The sequence below is a fragment of the Candoia aspera genome, chromosome 2, assembly GCF_035149785.1.
Source record: "Candoia aspera isolate rCanAsp1 chromosome 2, rCanAsp1.hap2, whole genome shotgun sequence".
Lineage (NCBI taxonomy): Eukaryota > Metazoa > Chordata > Lepidosauria > Squamata > Boidae > Candoia > Candoia aspera.
Genome location: NC_086154.1, coordinates 264,472,860 through 264,491,449, shown reverse-complemented (window position 1 = coordinate 264,491,449; position 18,590 = coordinate 264,472,860). Strand labels below are relative to the sequence as shown.

Genomic DNA, 18,590 nt, shown 5'->3' with positions numbered 1-18,590 from the left:
CCGTTGGCAGCATGACCGCGCCATTGCCAAAGCTTGGACGGTTCCCTCCCTCCACAGCCTCCTGTGCTGCCAGCTGCACATTCAAGGGGACGTCTTGATTCTCAGCCAAGCCCCCTCGACGGTGCATTCACCTGCGGCCTGGTGCACCTTCTGGGGTGGGCTGGTGCAGGTCCACCTCTTGGGGATCTGGGTGACATCCTGCTTCTGTCCCAAGGAAGTCAGCTAGATTAGCGGTCTCCTTCCTCAGCAGCAGCAGGACCCTCCCATCCACCCATGCGCAGCCATGTGGGAGATCCGTTGGCCCATCAAACTGAAAGTAGGTGGTGAGGCAGGGGTCAACGAGGGCCACGATTCTGCATATTTCGATCTTGGTGAATTTGGCTAGGTTGGGTGTGTTGCGCAAAACTGCAGCCATGGATTCTTTTGCTAGTGCTGGGTCTATGGATGTGAAGAGAGCTGTGACATCGAATGAAACCATAGTTTCATCTTCTTCTATGTTTTGGTCTTTGATTTTCTGGAGGGGGGAGTTGATTGCTATTGCTCAGGGCACCTGCAGCTTGTGGAATGAAGACCTGGCCCCAGAAGCTCCACAAACCCTTTCTTCTTCCATGTCTTCTGGCACCAGGAATACCATTTCCCAACCGCGAGTCTTTTACGTCTACCTCCAGCAAAATTCTGACCCAATTTGGGGTCGAGGACAGTGTCTACAAACAGGGCCCCCGGTTTGCACACATGGCTACAACCACGGCCAATTGCACAAGACAGACCGAACTCCATGCTCTGTGTCTGCTGGCTTCGAAACGCCCAATTTACAAGTTGGGGGGGGGGACGGGTCGGGATTGGTGGTGCCAACGGAGGGTGGCGAAGTGAAAGCACCAGGCCCGCCGGGGTCTTGGCCGACCGAGGGCACTTCCACGCTGGGCTGCCCTCTCCGCGGCTGGCCGGCTTGTCCGCCTGCGCTCTGCTGGGATGCCCGGGCACCAGGGGTGGGGAGGCCGAGAGGGAACCCAGCCGGGCGGCGCGGAGAGGGAGAGGGAGGGCTGGGGCGCCCAGGCTCAAATGCACACCTGCCAGACTTAGACTCCCGTTGGCAAATTGCTCGGGGAGGTGGTTTCATTCACCTACTTGGCGCGCTTATAATTCTTGTTTGCAGCCGCCCTGCTGAGAACGGAAAACAACAACAACAACGACAACAACGGAGGGAGGGCGCCCCCCCTCCCCGCGGCCGCCTTCGCCTCCCTCCGCTACTCGCCGGAGCCGCCGCTCAACCGGCAGCCGCTCAGCGCCCTCCCCAGCCGGGGCAAGAGGGAGGCGGACCGGCGGGGCAGAGCCAGGAGAGGCGCTCAGTGCACACTCGCGGGCACGTTTCTCTCCAGCAGGGCTCCGGGCCGCCGAGGAAACGAGGCGAGGCTGCCCACGGCGCCATTCACGCCCCGCCCCCCCCGCCCCCCCAGCAGAAGGGGGTCAGGAGCCGGGACTTCCAGCGCCTTTACCTTTTCACATGAAAAACAGGAAAATGCCGGGGAGAAGCAGAGCGGGCGGGCGGATGGGTGAGTGCGGAGTCAGAGCCGAAAGGAGCTTTGAAAAGCTCTTCCCAAACCTCCCAGCATTAACTCCAAATTAACCGCGCGGGGCGCTCCGGCCGCCGCTCCCGGTGGGCGCGAAGTCTCCGCGCAGTCCGGCCGGCTTGGACGCGCAGAGACGCGAGCGGGACCCCCGCCCCGGCCGCGGGGCCCGGCGCGGCTTTCCTCGGTGGGCGGGCAGACCCCGGGGGCCCCCCAGGCAAGGGGCGCAGCCTCCTCCCGGCCGATCGGTTGAACCTGAAGGCCCTCCAGGCCCTCTTCCCCGAGACGGCGGCTGCGTTTCCAAAGCGCCCTGGAGATCAGCGCTGCAGAGGAGGCTGCTTCGTGGCGGCAGCCCCAGCGGTCCCAACTCCTGGCCGCCCCGGGATGGGCACAGCCGAGAGCGGATCTGAATTTAGTCAAGCCACTGATTTCCACAAGCACGCCGCCTCGCACACTTCCCCAAGCTGTGATTTTGACCATCTACCGCAGCGTTTCTCAACCTTAGCCACTTGAAGGCCTGTGGACTTCAACTCCCAGAATTCCCCCGCCAGCCTGGGAGTTGAAGTCCACACGCCTTAGAGTGGCTAAGGTTGAGAAACGCTGATCGAAAAAAACCTCTGGCTGTCTGAGATTCCATCTGGTGATGGTGCAGGTCTGCACCGGCACTGGCTTTTGGTGGCAGAGACATTTCCGGCTCGATCCCCCTTTTTTCTAGCAGAAAGTACACTGAAGCCATCTGGTTACATGTCACATTATCTGAGGGCATCCTTTGATTCAGACCAGTGTTCTGGAAGTTGGCTATTTTGCTCTGGCTGATTGTTTTGCACTTCAGGTCCTGGGTTTTAGTTTACAGAGAACCGCCATGGCTGTCATGTTGATTTTAATGGAAATGTGTGGGCAGAGAAAGGGGGGGGAATCTCACAATCCTATTATGCCTATGTGAATGCATGTATTCTGCACCTGATCGCTCTTGGTGCAAATGTCCAACCAGGCACCGTGCCTGTCCTCATGCAGGGCATGGTCAAAAGAGTCAAGATGCAACAGGCCAATCAAAGTTTCAACTTAAATTGCACCATTGTGGCCCTCCTCTTGACTCTTTTGACCATGCCCTGTGGACATCTCTGCTGTTCCTCCTCTGTCCTCTTGCTTTGCAACCAAAGTGGCGTCATCCTTCCAAATCTCATGCAGAGAGAGCTACATCTTGCCAACAGAGACCCAGGACTTTCCAGACACAGGAACGTGGCTTGGAGAAGGGCTCTGAGTTTGCCCATTGGGGAGAAAGGCCCCGGGCAAAGTAGGGCCAAGACCACCTGGGCCAGGTCCCTTTGCAGGCCCTTCAGTGCCCTTCCCTGCAAAACCCATTAAGAATGGAAGACCCACCAAAGGAGGAGAAAGCTGTTGGTCTGGCCAGTGACTCCATGCAGGATGCCCTGAAGATGGGCAGGATTGGGCCCTGCCTCAAGGGCCACTGGCATCTGGCTGTTTCTTTCCTCCTCCAGTGTTTACCCAGTGGGGCTAGCCAGCCTGGAAGAGCGTGATTGATTTGCTTGAAGTTGCCTGTTGAGCTTCCATGGCTCAGGCGGACTGAACCCTTGTCCCAGCTGAACCTTCCAGCACTACCGCACACTGTCTTTTGTAGCCTGTGGGAGGCCCTTCCCAAGCGGACAGTGTTTCCAAGGAAGGCTGGTGGAAGGATCAGGAGTCAGGCTGGGAGATGCTGGGTCTGCTTGCAGAGTTCACCCTCTAATTCCAGGAGAAAAGCAGCAACACGGTAACTTTTGCAGGACACCATGGAGGTCACCGAGGGTCTTCTGCCAGAACCATCCAGCAGCCAGGTCCCCCTTTGGTTGTCTATTTCTTGGAGAGCCTCACCCTTACCATGTCCCCCATATTGTTGCAGGTGTGTTTGTGTTGGCAAAGATGATCTAAGAGAGCACAGTAAGTGAGAACCCACCCTTAATACTACCAGTAGAAGCTTGCAGTGCTCCTCTGTGGAAGTCTACTTAGAAGCAGGTTCAGTGAGACTTCTTCAAGGTGGGGGTAGGGAGGATCTACAGCCAAAAACACTCCAGCTGCTTTCACAGAACATGCTAAGCTCAGTGAGGACTAACTTGGTTCTTCTGTGTGGTGGGCTTAAGTTCCAGAGGCTGTAGGGGCAACCTTCCAGCTGTCCGAGAGCTTGGGGGAGACCCCTAGCTCCACACCTCCAGGTCACCTTTTGGGCCTGCTGCTGGGCAGTCTTACTGGAAAGATGGTTCCCCAGCTTGTGCAACTTCTTGTTGAAGATGGACCAAGAGGGAAAGCACGTGAGCAAGAGAGTAGCCCTCCCACCACAGAGAGAGTATCATAAATCATTTGAGTAAGGGATTAATTCCTGCTTCTGCTGCCTTCCCCCGCCTGCTCCCCCATCTGAGCAAGACCATCTTGTTTTGTTGGCAGGAGATGCTAAATCCCCTGAGGGAGCCGGGTGAGAGAAAAGGGGCATGTGTTCAGAGCATTTCCACTCCGTTCCACTCTTCTGGGCTATTTCTCTCCACTTGTCAAAATTTATCAAGTGCGTAATTGTTTAAACAGTGCTAACATGCCGGGAGCCACAGCGGCTGGGAATTGTCCTGGGTCTGCCTGATGCTAACAACTCAGGGAGGGAAGACATCATGGGGGAAAACTGCCCGGCCTCGGGGTTGAAGGCGAGGACTAGCCTTGGGAAAAACCTCTTTTCTGCTCTGTGGGTCTTACCCTGCCTTGCCCATCTTCTGCTCTCCAAGCCCACCAGCCCTGATCTTACAAAGGACTTCTGGGAAGATCTCCAGGTCTATGAAGGCTCCCGGATGCTTTGAGAATGCTTCTAGTTCTGCTGGTGGCCCTCAAGGGTTGGGATGAACATCCTAGTAGACAAAGATGGAGAGCTGAAAGGGGAGTCTGCAAGGATCCGGAGCCCAGTACAAAGGTCTTAAGAAGGCCAAAGCCCACTGAGGCCAGCCATGTTCCGAGATGCCCCTTGGGGAGCCCCAGTTCAGGGATAACTTCCCAGACAGGTTCCCCTGCAGCAGGCCTTGCCGCCCTGGAAGTGGGAAGTGATGTCTGGCCGCTGGGAGCCTTGCAGAATTTAACTAGGCACTGGGGGGTGGTCTACAGTCATTTTCCTGCCCAGAATCGCCTGCCAATCAGTCCCATTGGCAGAACTCTCCCCGCTTTACAGGGTCTGTTTGCAGCACCTCCCCAAATATGGAACTTCCTTCCGAGGCCTCCCTCGCATTACGTTTCTGCAAGCAGCTCAGCACAGAGAGACTCTTCCTCCCCCTGAGCTGCAACAGGTGTAACGCTGCTGTCACTTCTCTTCTGGTCATTGGAAGGGCCTGTGGAGGAGGATGAGGAGGGTGAGGAGGAGGTCTGGTGTTCCTCTAATTCATTAGCCTTGTATTGTGATGGCTGACTGGTAAGCCACCGCCACCACCTCTTTAGGGAACCGAGAATGCCAAGACGCAGAACCTTCTTTCCCTTTGCCTTTGCCTTTGCCCCCGTTTCCACTGCTAAATGCCCTCCCTTTACGCATCCCAAATCCCCCCTCCCAGCTGGAAGACAGGCCTGAGAACTTTGAAGTGAGCGACTGCAGAACTTGGACGGGGAAAAAAAGATCCCATCTGATCCTGGAGAAACCCAAAAGCCCACTTGAGGCATTGCGCAATCCTCTTGGGGAGAGTTCCCCCTTCTCCTTGGGTCTGCGTGCTTTGGACTTGGACCGCAAAATCAAATCCCATGAAATAATCCTGGGGAAGCGTGGCAACGAAACTGGTGCAGATAAACACAGGCATCCGGGTGGGGGACGGCGGGGGGAGAAGCGAGACTTATTACGACACTGGCTGCTATCAGCCTGAGCATAAGCAAGCCAGGATGGTGCTCGACTTTTCCTTCTGTGCACTCCTACGTTGATCAGATGCCCTTCAGAGGGGTTATAAAGGGCAACTTTTAATACAGAATCCAAACAAATAAACTCACAACCGCCAAGAAATCCCACCCCCATCCCCGGGCCACAAAGGAGCCCAGCACGATGGTACAGAGCAGGGCAGCAACTGGGGCAGGGGGCAACTGGGGCATGTGCCCCGGGGGCCACGCCGGTGGGGTGCCAAAATGAGCGCTGGGGGGGGCGCCAAAATGGGCATGGAATCCATGTTTGCCCCGGGTGACACAGACCCTAGTTGCGGCCCTGGTCCAGAGGCAGGCCTGCAGAGGCTTGGAATTTGTGCTGCCGCCCGAACCTTTTGGGGCACGGAGGCCAGCTTGCCACTCCTGCGTGCCTGGCAGTGCTGGCTGGGGTGAGCTCTGGAATCCGGGGTTACCCAGCCAAAGGCCCGGCTCGGCCCACAGCCTCCCGCCTTGAGGCAGCCTTTTCGGACTGAAGGGCCACGGGTCACCTACTGGCAGAGCCGCGGCAGGAAGGCCCCCTGGAACAGGGATAAGCTGCCGTCATGTCCCCAGCCCAGACCAGCAGGGACCTTTCCCCCTCCCCCCCCCACCCCCAGTCTCTAGGGACTATCATAACGGTTATGAGTTGTTTTAAGGGGGGTGGCTATAGAAATGTTTTAAGCACATAAAATGAAATAAAAATTGTTGCTTTTGCAGCTTTGGGGGTGGAAAGCAAGCAATGGAGCAGGCATGTGTCTGTGTGTGTGCATCGTGCAGCTCTCTGGGCTGTTGCGCAGCACAGATAAAGCAGCCCCCGGCCAAAGAGGCTGAGCCACGTCCCTTCCGAGGGAGGCTCCATCATCCCTCCCTCCCTCCCTCCCAGAGGGAAGGAGCTGGCAGAGGCCGAGGGGGCTGCGCAGGGCAAGGGCTGGTTCAGGGGAAAGCCGGTGCTCGCCTTCTGCACACCATGGGAAAGTGTGTGCATCTGCTGAACACATGTGCAAGCAGGAACCCTTCCTCTCTTCTCTCAACCCCACTGCAACTTTTGACATCATGTTTACCTTTTTGGAAGACATTTAAATTCCTGTGGAAAAATAAATGATACCACAGAACTGAACTCCTAATGGATTCCCCCCCCCTCCAGTGAAGATCTATGGCCGGGTTGCTCGATGGTCCACATCTCTGGCTCATGGATCTCAGCTGACAAACACTCCCTGCCCCCTGCATTTTTCACAGCAGCCTAACGTTTTTGACCGCCGTAACATACAGCTTATTGCGCTGGGATGAATGACCTCTGCGGTGTTCTCTGGATCTGGGGCTCAACGTCTCTGCTGCCTTCGGCTGCTAATACTTTCTCCAGAATCCACCATTTCCATGTCCCTCCCGCTTTCTCCAAAGCCCCAGAAAACGGCCAGGGCGGATGGGTCTGCCACTGCCATGCTTTTGAGCCTGGTCTTCCTTCCACTCGCTGCTCGGTGGCTTCTTAATTGCTGAGCGCAAAGTATTAGAAGAAGCTGCCCGAGGTTTCTGCTCAGGGGACCTACTGAGGGTGGTTGTCTTTGGGACCGCTGTGGATCATCTGTGGGAGCTGAATAAGCCAAGTATGAGATCTCGGATACAGGCTCTCTGGTTCAGGCAGTTTCAAGCAATCCCAAATCTGACAAAGGACTGAGGACGGAGCCATCCAGCAAAAATTCCAACCAAACGCTTTCCTCGACCTAAAACAGAAAACCGGCTTGTCTCCCAAGCCAGAAGCAGGAGGTACCCCATGGGTCTCCTCAGGCGAGACTCCCCTGCTGGCGGATAGTGGCCTTCTGCGTTCGCAACGCTCTAGGTGCAGGCCCATGGCAGCTGGCACCCAACACAACTTCCAGCATCAATCAAAGCGCACAAGCAGAAGGTTCACTTCCTGGAGGACTTTATTTATGAATACAATTCTATCCCAACTGCCGTAATTTTCAACCAAGGCAGTAGCTCATACCTCCTCTGCCACAGCTGATCAAGAGTTGGGAATGGAAACAGAAACATGCCCTCCCCCCCCCCCAAATAAAAGGAAGAAACAGGCGATCCCTTTGCTGACTCACTGGAAACAGGTTTTTGCTGTTTCTGTTTTTATTGTGGGTTTTTAAAAAAAAATGTTTTGTATGCTGTTGTGAGCCACCCAGAAATCTGATTTTGAGATGGGCAGCTGTACAAATATAATAACAAAAATAAATAAATAAATAAATATTCACTTCGATTGATAAATAAATAAATGAATAAATCCTAGTCAAGCAGCTCAACCCTCCTAAATACAGAAGAGAATTGGGACCCTTTCCAAATCACTCGGGTTACTCAGAAGCACAAGCCAGCGGAACCACCAGGAATAAAAAGGGACAAGTCTCTCCCTGACACCCCACACTTGGTGTCCCCCCCTTTGCTCCCTTGGCCTTCGAGGGAGGGGTTTGTGGGGGCTCCGTGCCCAAAGGCCACTCTCAGGGCTTCTGTCCACTGAAAACAGCTCTGCTTCCCCAGGTAGCCGTTCCTTTCTCTTGTCCGGATCTTTCCAGGCGGAAAACTTTCCCTCTGGCTAAAGCTGGAGCTCTTTGTGCCAGAGCAAAGGCACTCATTTGCAGGAGTCCCTGCAGTGTATTTGGAAAGCATTATCGCATGCTTCCTCAGCCTCCCCCCACTTTTCCTCTGCAAAAGGGTCTGTGTGCAATGGCTCTGCGTGCTGGACTCCAGCGGGGTCTCCGTCACGTGGAAGAGGGAGGCCAGCTGAGAGGCCGAGGATGGTCTTTGGGCTCAGTGAGTTCCCGGCCCTCGGATGGCTCCGCTGCCCTTTGCTACCCCAAATGCCCAGCACGGATGTGAGCCCCGACCCTAGCCGTTCTGCAAGTGGCTTACAACGAGAAGCCATAGTTTGGCTGCTTCTGGCATCGGTGGCCCCGGATCACGGGGTTCGACAGACTGCCGAGGAAGCTGCGCCGATGCACCGCCTCCCTGCAGAAGGGCCCTTGCGGAGACTGGTAGGGGAGGTGCTGCTCCGGAGGATGGAGGACGGGGCATCGCCCCAGGACACGTAATGCACTACCAGCTCACTGTCTGGGCGGCTACAATATCATGCCCCGGAGTAGGACATCAAGCGTTGGGCCGAGAGAGGAGGAGGAAGTGCTACAACAGGCCTCTGGAATAGGTCCGTTTTTCTCGTTCTGCTACTATTACAGTTCACTGCACTGCTAGGAAACGTGTACATAAAAGCACATTCTTCTGCTTCCATGCCTGGAAAACCTATCACACAATCTTACATTTATCCTTATTCACAAACCGGCCATTCCAGACACCCTAAAAAATGCAAAGGCGCAAGCAGGTGGTGCACCTTCCAGTGATGGTGCGCCACCTTGTGCTGAGTCATCGGTGAGGATCAGTGCTCTGCGCCAAGGCTAGGCAAAGCACTGGCGGTTGGGTCAAGGAAGCCTTCATGCCACAGGGACTCCCCAGTGGCTCCCTACTTCTTTGCAAGCTCTGATCAAGAAACTCCCAACCCTTCTAAGGCCCCCTCTTCCTTGAAAGGTTCACCGCATCGGCTCCTCCACGGGGAGGCTGAAAAGAACATAGCTCGTACGCACACCCTCTGGAAGGTCTCGGGATCCGCTGCTGCAGCATCAGCCTGTTTTCAGCACACGTGTGCCATCACCGAGGTCTCGGGATCCTGCACAACCCATCTATGGTCGACATCAGTGCAGCCCGATGCACACCAGAAGTCTGTCTGTGGGTGTGGGAAATGCACACAATCCTCAATAACCTCTGCAGCTAACCAGTAAAAAGGTCCCGAGGTCACAGGGCAACACTCGCTGACCACGCATTGGTCTCAACGGGCTGCGGTGGCAAAACCGCTGAGCTCGTATTTTAGGAAATGTACTAAAGGAATGGGAGATGGGCAAGTTTGCGGAAGGGCGCAGGGAATTAGCAGAGGAAAACTCTTCTCTGCTTTTTCCAAAAGAAGGGGGGGAACTTCGGGAAAGAACCACTTTGTGCTGTATGTATTGCACTACAGCCCCCAAGTCTTGGCCACTGATGCTCAGCAGACTGCAGAAGGCTGCAAGGGAGGAGCGATGCCAGCTGCTACTCAGAACCACTGGCAGGGTGGTTGAGACAGAGAGATTTGCGAGCAGTGCTGCCCACCACAAAAACAGGCATCAGAGTGCTGGGGGAGTGGAACCTCAACCTCGGCCAGCAGGCTGCAATCCAACGTATCTGGAGAAAACCAGATGCTTAGAGAATGACCTCTCCATACCCCTCTTTCCCTGAAACGCTGCACTAGATGTACAGGTAGTCCTTGCTTAACAACCACAGTTGGGACCAGAATTTTGGTTGCTAAGCGAATCTGACCTGATCTTACAACCATTTTTTCAGCAGTCATTAAGCAAATCACATGGCTGTTAAGTGAACCATGTGGTCATTAAATGAATCACATGGTTCCCCATTGCTTTTGCTTGCCAGAAGCTGGCTGGAAAGGTAAGAAATGGTGATCATGTGACCACGGGATGCTGCGACAGTCATAAGCATGAGGACTGGTCGTAAGTTGGTTTTTTCACTGCTGTTGTAAGTCTGAACCATTGCTATAGGAATGGTCTTTAAGCAAGGACTACCTGTAACCAGATGTGGAGAAGGGTGTCCAAGCCCTGCAAGAGTCAACTGGCTTAGGGCCTGATCTGCTCCTCTCCCACCATCAACCCGTCAGCAGGAAAGGCCCTTCTGAAGTTGTTCCTGTGGGCAGAAGCTCAGCTATCCATGCACAGGACAGGGCCTTCTCTTGGGTGGCTCCCAAGTGCAGTGCTCTGCAGGAAGGTGCCGTTGCATGCCGCTTTCCCAGTATTTAGGAAAACAGTCGCAGTGCAGAACTTCTGCCGAGCTTTTAACTATGAATTGATCATCACTACATCGATTTCAATTTTGTCTTTGACTGTCCTTGTCTACATCTTGCATTTTGTTTTATTGTTGTAAGATCCCCTGAGTACTTATGGAAGCAGGAGGAGGAATGGCAGAAGCACACACTAGACTGATGAACATCTTGCAGTGGCAACGTGTGCCAGAGAAGACAAAGTACCTCCAAAGGTATCTCAGGCGGAGAGTCTGGCTTTCTCCAGACCCTTCCTGGGTGGAAATTCAGTGCTCCCATTAATTCGTCTGACCCCCTTCAAAAACAATTAAGGCCAGCAGTCCCCGCTTGGCAGCGGCAGCAAATGCTATGAAAGGATTCTGAATATCTAACAATCTTTCTCCTAGGCAGAGCTCATCTACAACTCTTGCAAGAAACGGAGCAGAAAAAAATCCTGCCTAACCCTCTGCTCTGCTCCGGGTGAATTTTTAAACAGCTGCCGCATCTCCTGTTTGGTGCCTCCTTTGCTCTGAAGGAGGAAGTTCCATAGTTATAGTTTGTTTGCATATCTCAGTAGAACGTGCATGTAAAACAACTGATCCCTGGAGATGCCTGCCTGGAACTAGGCACGCATTTCCATGTAGGTTTCGCAATGTACTGTAAACAAGAACCCCGTGGAAAGGAACTTGACCCTGGAAATAAACAAACGTGCACATAATAAATGGGTGGAGCATTGGCCGCCCCCCACGGCCCTGGCAGACGCCCTGCGAGTGATAGGCAGTGGAGCTGCGAAGGGCCAACGGGCCTGGCCTGCAGGAGGTGGAAGGGAAGGGAGGTTCCACCGCACCCATTTCTTGGCTTGGCTGTTTTGTCCTTTCTTCACCCAAAACGCACCCAGTTCTTGCTCAGCAGAAAAAACAAACATCTTTGCCACCCACCGCCTTCCACAGCCATGTTGCCAGCCACAACAGCTGTGCCAAAATCAGCCAAGCTCAGTTCCAGAGGTACAAAATAAAAAGAGGCACACACCTCGGTTGCATCAGGAGTCCAGCCAAGGGACACTATCAGGGTGGGCGGGCGGGCGGGCAGGGTGCAACCCTTTTTTATTAGCAATGGACAGTTGATTGCTTGATAACCAGAAGTGGGGTGGGATGGGGAGGCGAGGGGAGGGGAGTGGACGGGGAGCACCTCAGGCTGCCCACCGAGTGCCCAAACCAGTGGATCGATCATTCGTCCTCTCCCCTCCCGTGATGTTTTTCCTTTCGGGCTTGGTGTGTGTGTTTTGCTGTTGATTTGCTTGGCTTTTTCCATGCCACTTTCTGCACACATTTTCCTTTTCTGCTGCCAGCTCTTCGGTGACAGACTGGGAGTCTGGAGGGAGGTGACAGGAAGGCAGAAGGTCCAGCCGAGAGCCCTTCTCTCTCCCCGGCTGCGGAGGGTGGCTCGGTGCCAGCTTCCCAGCTCTGGAACCGCTCCTGGCTTCCACCTGCTCTGCAGCAATTAGGCCCACATGGCATGGGGGGAGGGAGCTGCATCCGGCCCCTCTGCCAAAGAGGTCATGGCGGGGCTTTTGATTCACAGAACAATTTGGGAGGGGAGGAGCAGAAGGGAGAGCGAGGGAGAACAAGAACAACCCAAGGCCAGCTGGCTGGTATCTGCAGCAGGCAGACTCGCCCCTCGATACTTCCAGACGGTGTGGCAGAAATGTCCTGCCTCCAACTACCCACCGCAGCAAGTTCCTCACTGCCTCCCAGGAGGGAGCAAAGGAGAATCTGGAAGCCTTTGGGTGACGGAGCTTTGTAGGGCCTGTCCAAGGACCGCCTCCCCAGCCGGATTTCCCAGAGGAACTGCCAACCCTTTTTCTTACAAGGAAGTTCCCCAACGATCTCTGCATGATCCTGGGGATCAAGCCCTGCCTCTTAAGACTCCCGCTGGTTTGGAGCACATCCCAGCGCTGGGACAGGGCCAGCAAAGAGCAGGTCGGCTGCGACCTGGGAGCTGTCCTTGGTCCTGCGTCTGCTCCCCGGTTGGACTTTGGCTGCTGATGACATGTGGGAGGAAGCACCGTGCTTGGCCTTGCAAAGAGGGCAGAGGTCGCTGCTTCCCAACAGACTGCCTGGGAACCAGTAACAGTAGGCCCACAAGGAACCAAGGGCAGTGGTTACAAAACTTTATTGTAGAAAAGCTAAGAAGCCATTATGAAAGGATTCCAGGAACTGTTGTGTATCAGGCCCAACTCTATGTGTAGATACCAAGATTCAGACCTATTGTGTTGCTTCCTAGCTACCTGGCCATGCTGAGAGATGTGGCGTACTTCATACGAGGCTCTGGCATTAATCATGCTTTGGGAGAGAGTGCATGTGTCTGTCTTGAATAAGAATTTCACCCATTAAATCAATTACTCTGAAAATACCTCACCTAACTAGTGGCATGCAGACTTAAGTGCATTACCACCCCCGGGAGACTGGTCCTGCCCTTAAGAATCCTCTGGAGGTGGGTACCTTCTGACTCACATCGCTCCTGGGAGGAGCACCGGAGCAATCTTGGCCTAATGCCAATCAGGCCTTGAAGCCACCTAAGTGAAGTGGGGGCGTTCTCTCCAGAGAGAGGCAAAGGCTCAGATGCAGAAACTCTGGGCTACAAAGATGACATAAAAGAGCCCTCAGAAGGGGTTGGAGTTCCTTGGTGTCCTGGTGGTATAGCAGGAACACTCTCCATGTCCTCCTCCCACTTTTCACCCATCAGGACCGAAAAGCAATGGTGGTTCTCACCTGATCGTCAGAAAGAGTAAGCCCATTCCTTACCTAGCTGCCATTGGCTTCTGTCTCCTTGCTGTTGTTCAACTGCTGGGCCAGATGGGCAGGAGGATTTCCTTCCCATGTCTTATGTGGCCTTCTAAAGGGTGCTGCTACTGAGCCACCCTGCCAGGTTCCGGACAAGATTGGTTTCCAAGTCTGAGACAGCCAGTCCTACAGTTGAAGAGGAGGGGTGGGACAGCAGGACGTGGACTTTGCTCAGGCATCCTTGCAGCCCGATTGTGGTTCACAGAGAACCATCTCGGAAGGCAGTGGAGAAAATGGCCACCTGAGCATGATTGCCACCGATGAGAAGCGCTGGATGAAGGGCAACGGAGACATTTGCAGAATCTAATGATTCTGTCAACATGACAAAAGGAGCATTGCAACAGCATGCTGCAAGCCCCACCCCTTTTGAATGTGTGTGTGACATCACAATGCAATGCAAAAGGGGTGGCGCTTGGCTCACCCATTTTATCATCTGCCTCCTGCTCCCCCCTTTGTTTGAATCTGGATTTCCATGTCGTCTTATCAAAGCCCCTGGTATTAAGATCTTAAAAGTTGGTGGGACATTAGCTAAATCAAGAATCAGGTAGAAGATGCCAGAAGACTGGGAAGTGGTGCAAAGAGGCCCTCCAAAGAACTATTTCTGCAAAAGATGAAAATCAAATGCTTGTTCTGTCAGATAAAAGATCACTGTGGAAATTCAGGGATACCCTCCACCAAATAGCCCATAAAAATCCGAAATATTGAATACAAGAGGGATCATGAAGTTTTCCTCACCCACCACAATGCCATACAATATCTAGATATCTCCTGGTCTTCCATGTTTTCCTATGAAACAGGCTTGGCATGCCTGGGCTTTTCTATGTGCATAGAGAGGCTGCACCCTCAAAGTGGGCATTTTTTGGATGGGGGAGGTAGAGGTGTCTTAAGGGGTTGGGCAAATTCATGGGAGGGCAGGCCTGCCAAAAGTTCAGTGTTACGTCCAGGTTATGTCCAAATACCAGGGGCAGGGTCCAAAGTGTGGGGAGAGGGGCTGGCTTCCAACTTCTGCTTCTGAGCATCCCAGTGGCATCTGGTTGGCCACCCAAAAAAGCCAATGCTGGACTCAGAGGAGAGGTATTTTTAAGAGAAGCAATGAACATCTCAAGCCTCTGCAAAGATTAAAGTACCCCTTTTACTCCTTGAAATCTTGTCTAAAAGGAGAAAAAGAGACCAAATTATTCTGACTGCTTACTTTCAGGAAGCAAAAGGGGTGCTGGTGGGACACATGCAACCTGCACTTCCTGAACCTCTGCTGAAGAGCTAAAGTGCACAGTTGTGGTCTGTGGGCTGCACGCAGCTCGTAAGCCTCGGTGTCTTCCTGCCTCACTCATGCCGCAGCAAGCCCCCCGCTGTACTCCCCAGCCTTCGTCACCTGTTTGCATAGTTGCAGCCATGAAGCCCCCACCCAAACTGCATTGTTCCGGCATTCACTTGCCCTGCATCTGGGCAGCTGCTGTTTGGACTGGCTGCTTTTCTGCACCCACTGGCTTGCTCAGCCATGCTTCCTCCTCCCTGCCTCCTGAAGGAAGCATGTCCCCCAGCTGAGCCCACCTGAAGCTGTTGGAAGATCCCCACAATAAGACTTCAACCCCATAGTGCACCAAGCAGCTGGGAAATCCATGTCATGGAATTTTTTTTGGCAGGGGGAGCAAACTGTGCACCTTGTCCCATAAGAAACAACTGAATGGTCACTTTCATCTATTACCAAATTCTAGAAGTTTTTCCCAACCAGATGCTCAGCCTTAGTGGACTACACGTTCTGTCATCTGGATGGTGAGCTGGTGTCAAAACTCTCAAAAATGCTTGGGAGTTGCTCAGAATATAACAACAAAAGCTCAGTTAAAATGTGTATCACAGGTCAGGAAAGTTACTGTCACGCCCAAGGGTCATCAGCATGGTTACATGAGTATGGACAATGCAAACATGCCCCTTCCCAATAATACAAACTTGCACGAAAGATATTCAAGGAGACAATAAGAGATGCAGAAAAAGAACTAATAGCCAATAGACAATGATAAGTACATGTAGAGCTACCTGATATGGGCTGCAATGATCACTAGATGGCAGCAAAAGGATACAGACAATGAACTCTATGCTGCCATCTAGTGATCCTCTGGCATTGTTGAGCCGTAATCTACTATCTTTAAAAACTTCAGATGCAGCCAACCAGCTAGGAAAACAGATGGACAAAATGACTGTTAAGGATAAAGATAATCATATTTTGAAATTTAAGGAAATGTGGCAACCAATTCTAGATTACCTGTATTCAATTGTTGAAAATGAAGTAATGATATTGGGTTTCTTACTGTAAAGAAGCAAATATTTAGAAATAAATAGTAAAATAAGAGTTCAAAATTATCGGGAGTTACATTAGGGGTTTTAATGTATATCTTTAGCTAGTTTAGTCGGAAACCTTTTACTTATATGATTTTGTATATGTTGATACACCTTTTTTCTTTTTGAGAAAGAAAGGTTAAAATCATAAGACGTATCACTAATATAGTACATTATAGCAAGATGGGTAGAAATGTATGTTGATTTTTTCGTTATTTTGTTTTGTTGAAAAATCTTTTTGTATATTTGTATATATGTCTTGTAGAATTTTTTTGTAGAAATTTTTAATGAATAAAATTTTGTTTAAAGCTACTAAAAACATAAAAACAAAAAAAATGACTGTTAAGGAATACAAATGAGGTGTAGGGAAGCTGTGGAGAAGCTGGATTAATTCCTTGCATTTATCTTTATTGCAGAAACTGTGGCATTTTGGCATAGATATCTTCCAAAAGGGAGTCTGAGGCAGGGAGGCAAATGAAATGACATGAAATGAGGTGACAAGAAATGAAATTCTCTTTTTATCTGGCTGATCAAATCAAAACAAAGACATTGCCGGGTCCGGATAAGATCCATGTGAAATAGCAAACCCAGTTCTTCCTGTTAGGACTGGAAAACCGACAGGGTCATTCCAGTTTTTAAACAGCGAGATGGGAAATGACAGGACGCCTTAATGTTTCCTCTGTGTGTTTGGTAGCAGACAAAATGGAAACGCGTCTAGAAAGACAAACCTTCCAGGGAGGTCCAGTTTCTTTGCGAGGATGAAGCAGCAGCAAAGGACCACAGGTTGTTGTGCTGCCTTCACAGAGATTATGCCACCTGCCTATTAGCATCAGTTGCCATTATACAATCGCATCACCTGCCTAATGACATCATGATGCCCATCTAGACATTTTTAAAACATTGGCGCTGGGCAGGGACAAACTGATAGATAATTGTGGCCCAAACTAATAAGCTGTATAATAGCTTCATGCGATGATCTGGTTCACACAGTCAAGACGATGGATGGGTGTCGAGAGAGACACGAAAGCACCAACTCCCCAATCCCATTTCAACCAAGCAAGGCTCGTGGACTAAGTAGGCTGCATGAAAATAATTGCCAATAAACAGATATAAATACATAAACACCAGACAGAGAAAGCAATTGCCTTTAGGTCTTTCTGTGGAAGAGTTGCTGGGAATAAGGAAAGCTCTCCTGGAGGGGTCTTCGTTTTGACTCTTCTGATACAGGGACCGCCATGGCTTCCTTGCGCTAGTCCTGCCTGCCTCTGCTTCTTCTCCCTACGCGGATATTCCTGCTCTTCTCTCAGTGGCCTCCTCCAGCACGTTCCAGACCGTAGTTTTTGCTTGAAGGGAGAGATCTGGCTTTGTGTTTTGCTTGGGAAAGGTCCTTTTGGACAAATACTGTACACTCCATTAATTCTCTTAGCCATTATGAAAAATGGGATGTCTACAGTATTGATGGCTGCTGTTTTTATATTTCATTGATTGAGTCCAGAAGGATACCATGGCTAATGGACCATGACCACAACCGGTGCACTTCCCCCATCCAGGTCTCAACAAAGGTCATCCACTAGAGTGGCCAATGACCACTCACAAAGTCCAGAAAATCTGCTTTCTCTATGGTGCCTTCTAGTTAATGCCAAACCACCATCTCATAAAGTTCACCAAAAGCATCATTCCATCCCACAACCAAATGGATCCAGGGAAAGATCCCCTCTCCAGCTGTCTTGCAAGGAAATTGAAGACTCCCAGTAAAGGTAAGGTGTTTCCACCACTAAGCTGGTGACCAAATTAAGGAGCCCAGGAAAGATCCTGATGAGAAGCAGAGCGGGCAGTACACCAGATGGATTCCTAGCTTGTCCCCACAGCCTAACCCTACATATAGGCACTCCTACCCTGCCACCTGAGGAACAGTGATCCTGACACGGACAAGGTCTCACAACAGATCATTCCTCCTCCTTCGCCCTGGTGTTGATGTTGGTGCAAGGCCCCAAACCTGGCTGGGCAGCATTCTGAGAGGATCACACCCACAGCCTGCCTCCCTCCCTCCCTCTGCCAGGGTTCAGTAATACACATCAGATCTGCCTGCTTCTCCACTACCGGATCTTGGACTGATATAGTTTTATTGCAGACAGACATGACATTAACCAGCAACAACCTGAAGCCAGGTGCCCAACAATCCAACCATCAGATCCCCCAAATAGGGAAATGGAGTCTAAAGAGGAGGTTGCCATCAGATTGAAATCTCTCTTGAGTGGCCTACTCAGCATCTTTCTGCTGTAGTTCTCCTGGCCCCAAAGCACCAAGATTTGACAGCTGTATTCCTCCCACCCCAATTCCAAATCCCAATTCCACATAACACAGGAGGCAGTTCTCTTCCCCTGTCCTCTTAAACACCTCATCATGGCACCCATCCCCAGGGGGTTCAGCAATCTAGTAAAAACCACTCATACCAACCCCACCAGGAAGGACCCAGCGTCTAACATTCAACCTCATCCTAATCTTCACTCACTTCCCCAAAGCCTCAGAATCACCATGGTGGACAGATAATTCCCTCTGGCCCCAGACACAGTTAATATCCCACTCCCTCAGTCGGTGGGCCAAGCCACCCTTATTCTACCAGTCTCTCACAAAAGGGCCGTCCAGCGCCAGGGAGGCCAGATCGCTCTATCCGTCCCAAAAGCAGCAGCAGGATATTGTCTCACAATTACTCCCAAGGCACTGGCATCATAGGGGTCCACCCTGACTGACATCCAACCACCTGGGCTCTGAAACACCAGGTCCTAAAAGGGTATAGCACCTGGGTTTCTCCATGCCCCACACTCTGCTGTTCATCAACAGGACACCATCCAGGTACCATTCACGTTCTTGGTCTCAGTCCCTTCTAGCAGCCCACCGGCACCTAGAAAATCCCCAAGGCCCCTATCCCAGGGGACCTTCCATCTACCAGGCAGATCCTCAAACCAATCCAGCAATCTCAGTTCAGTCAGTTGATATTGATTTTGAATAAGTTTATGGATTTAATTTGTTAGTTGCTTTTTTAAAAAAAACCTTGTAGCTCTTTGTAGCGAATGAAGGAGATGA

The 18,590-nt window shown here is 51.9% G+C and overlaps 1 protein-coding gene across 3 annotated transcripts in view; it reads right to left on the bottom strand.

Annotated features, from left to right (window-relative positions):
• Positions 1-18,590, bottom strand: part of CNTFR (ciliary neurotrophic factor receptor) — a 320,553-nt gene that overhangs the window by 90,505 nt on the left and 211,458 nt on the right. The gene's annotated exons all lie outside the window — the stretch shown is intronic.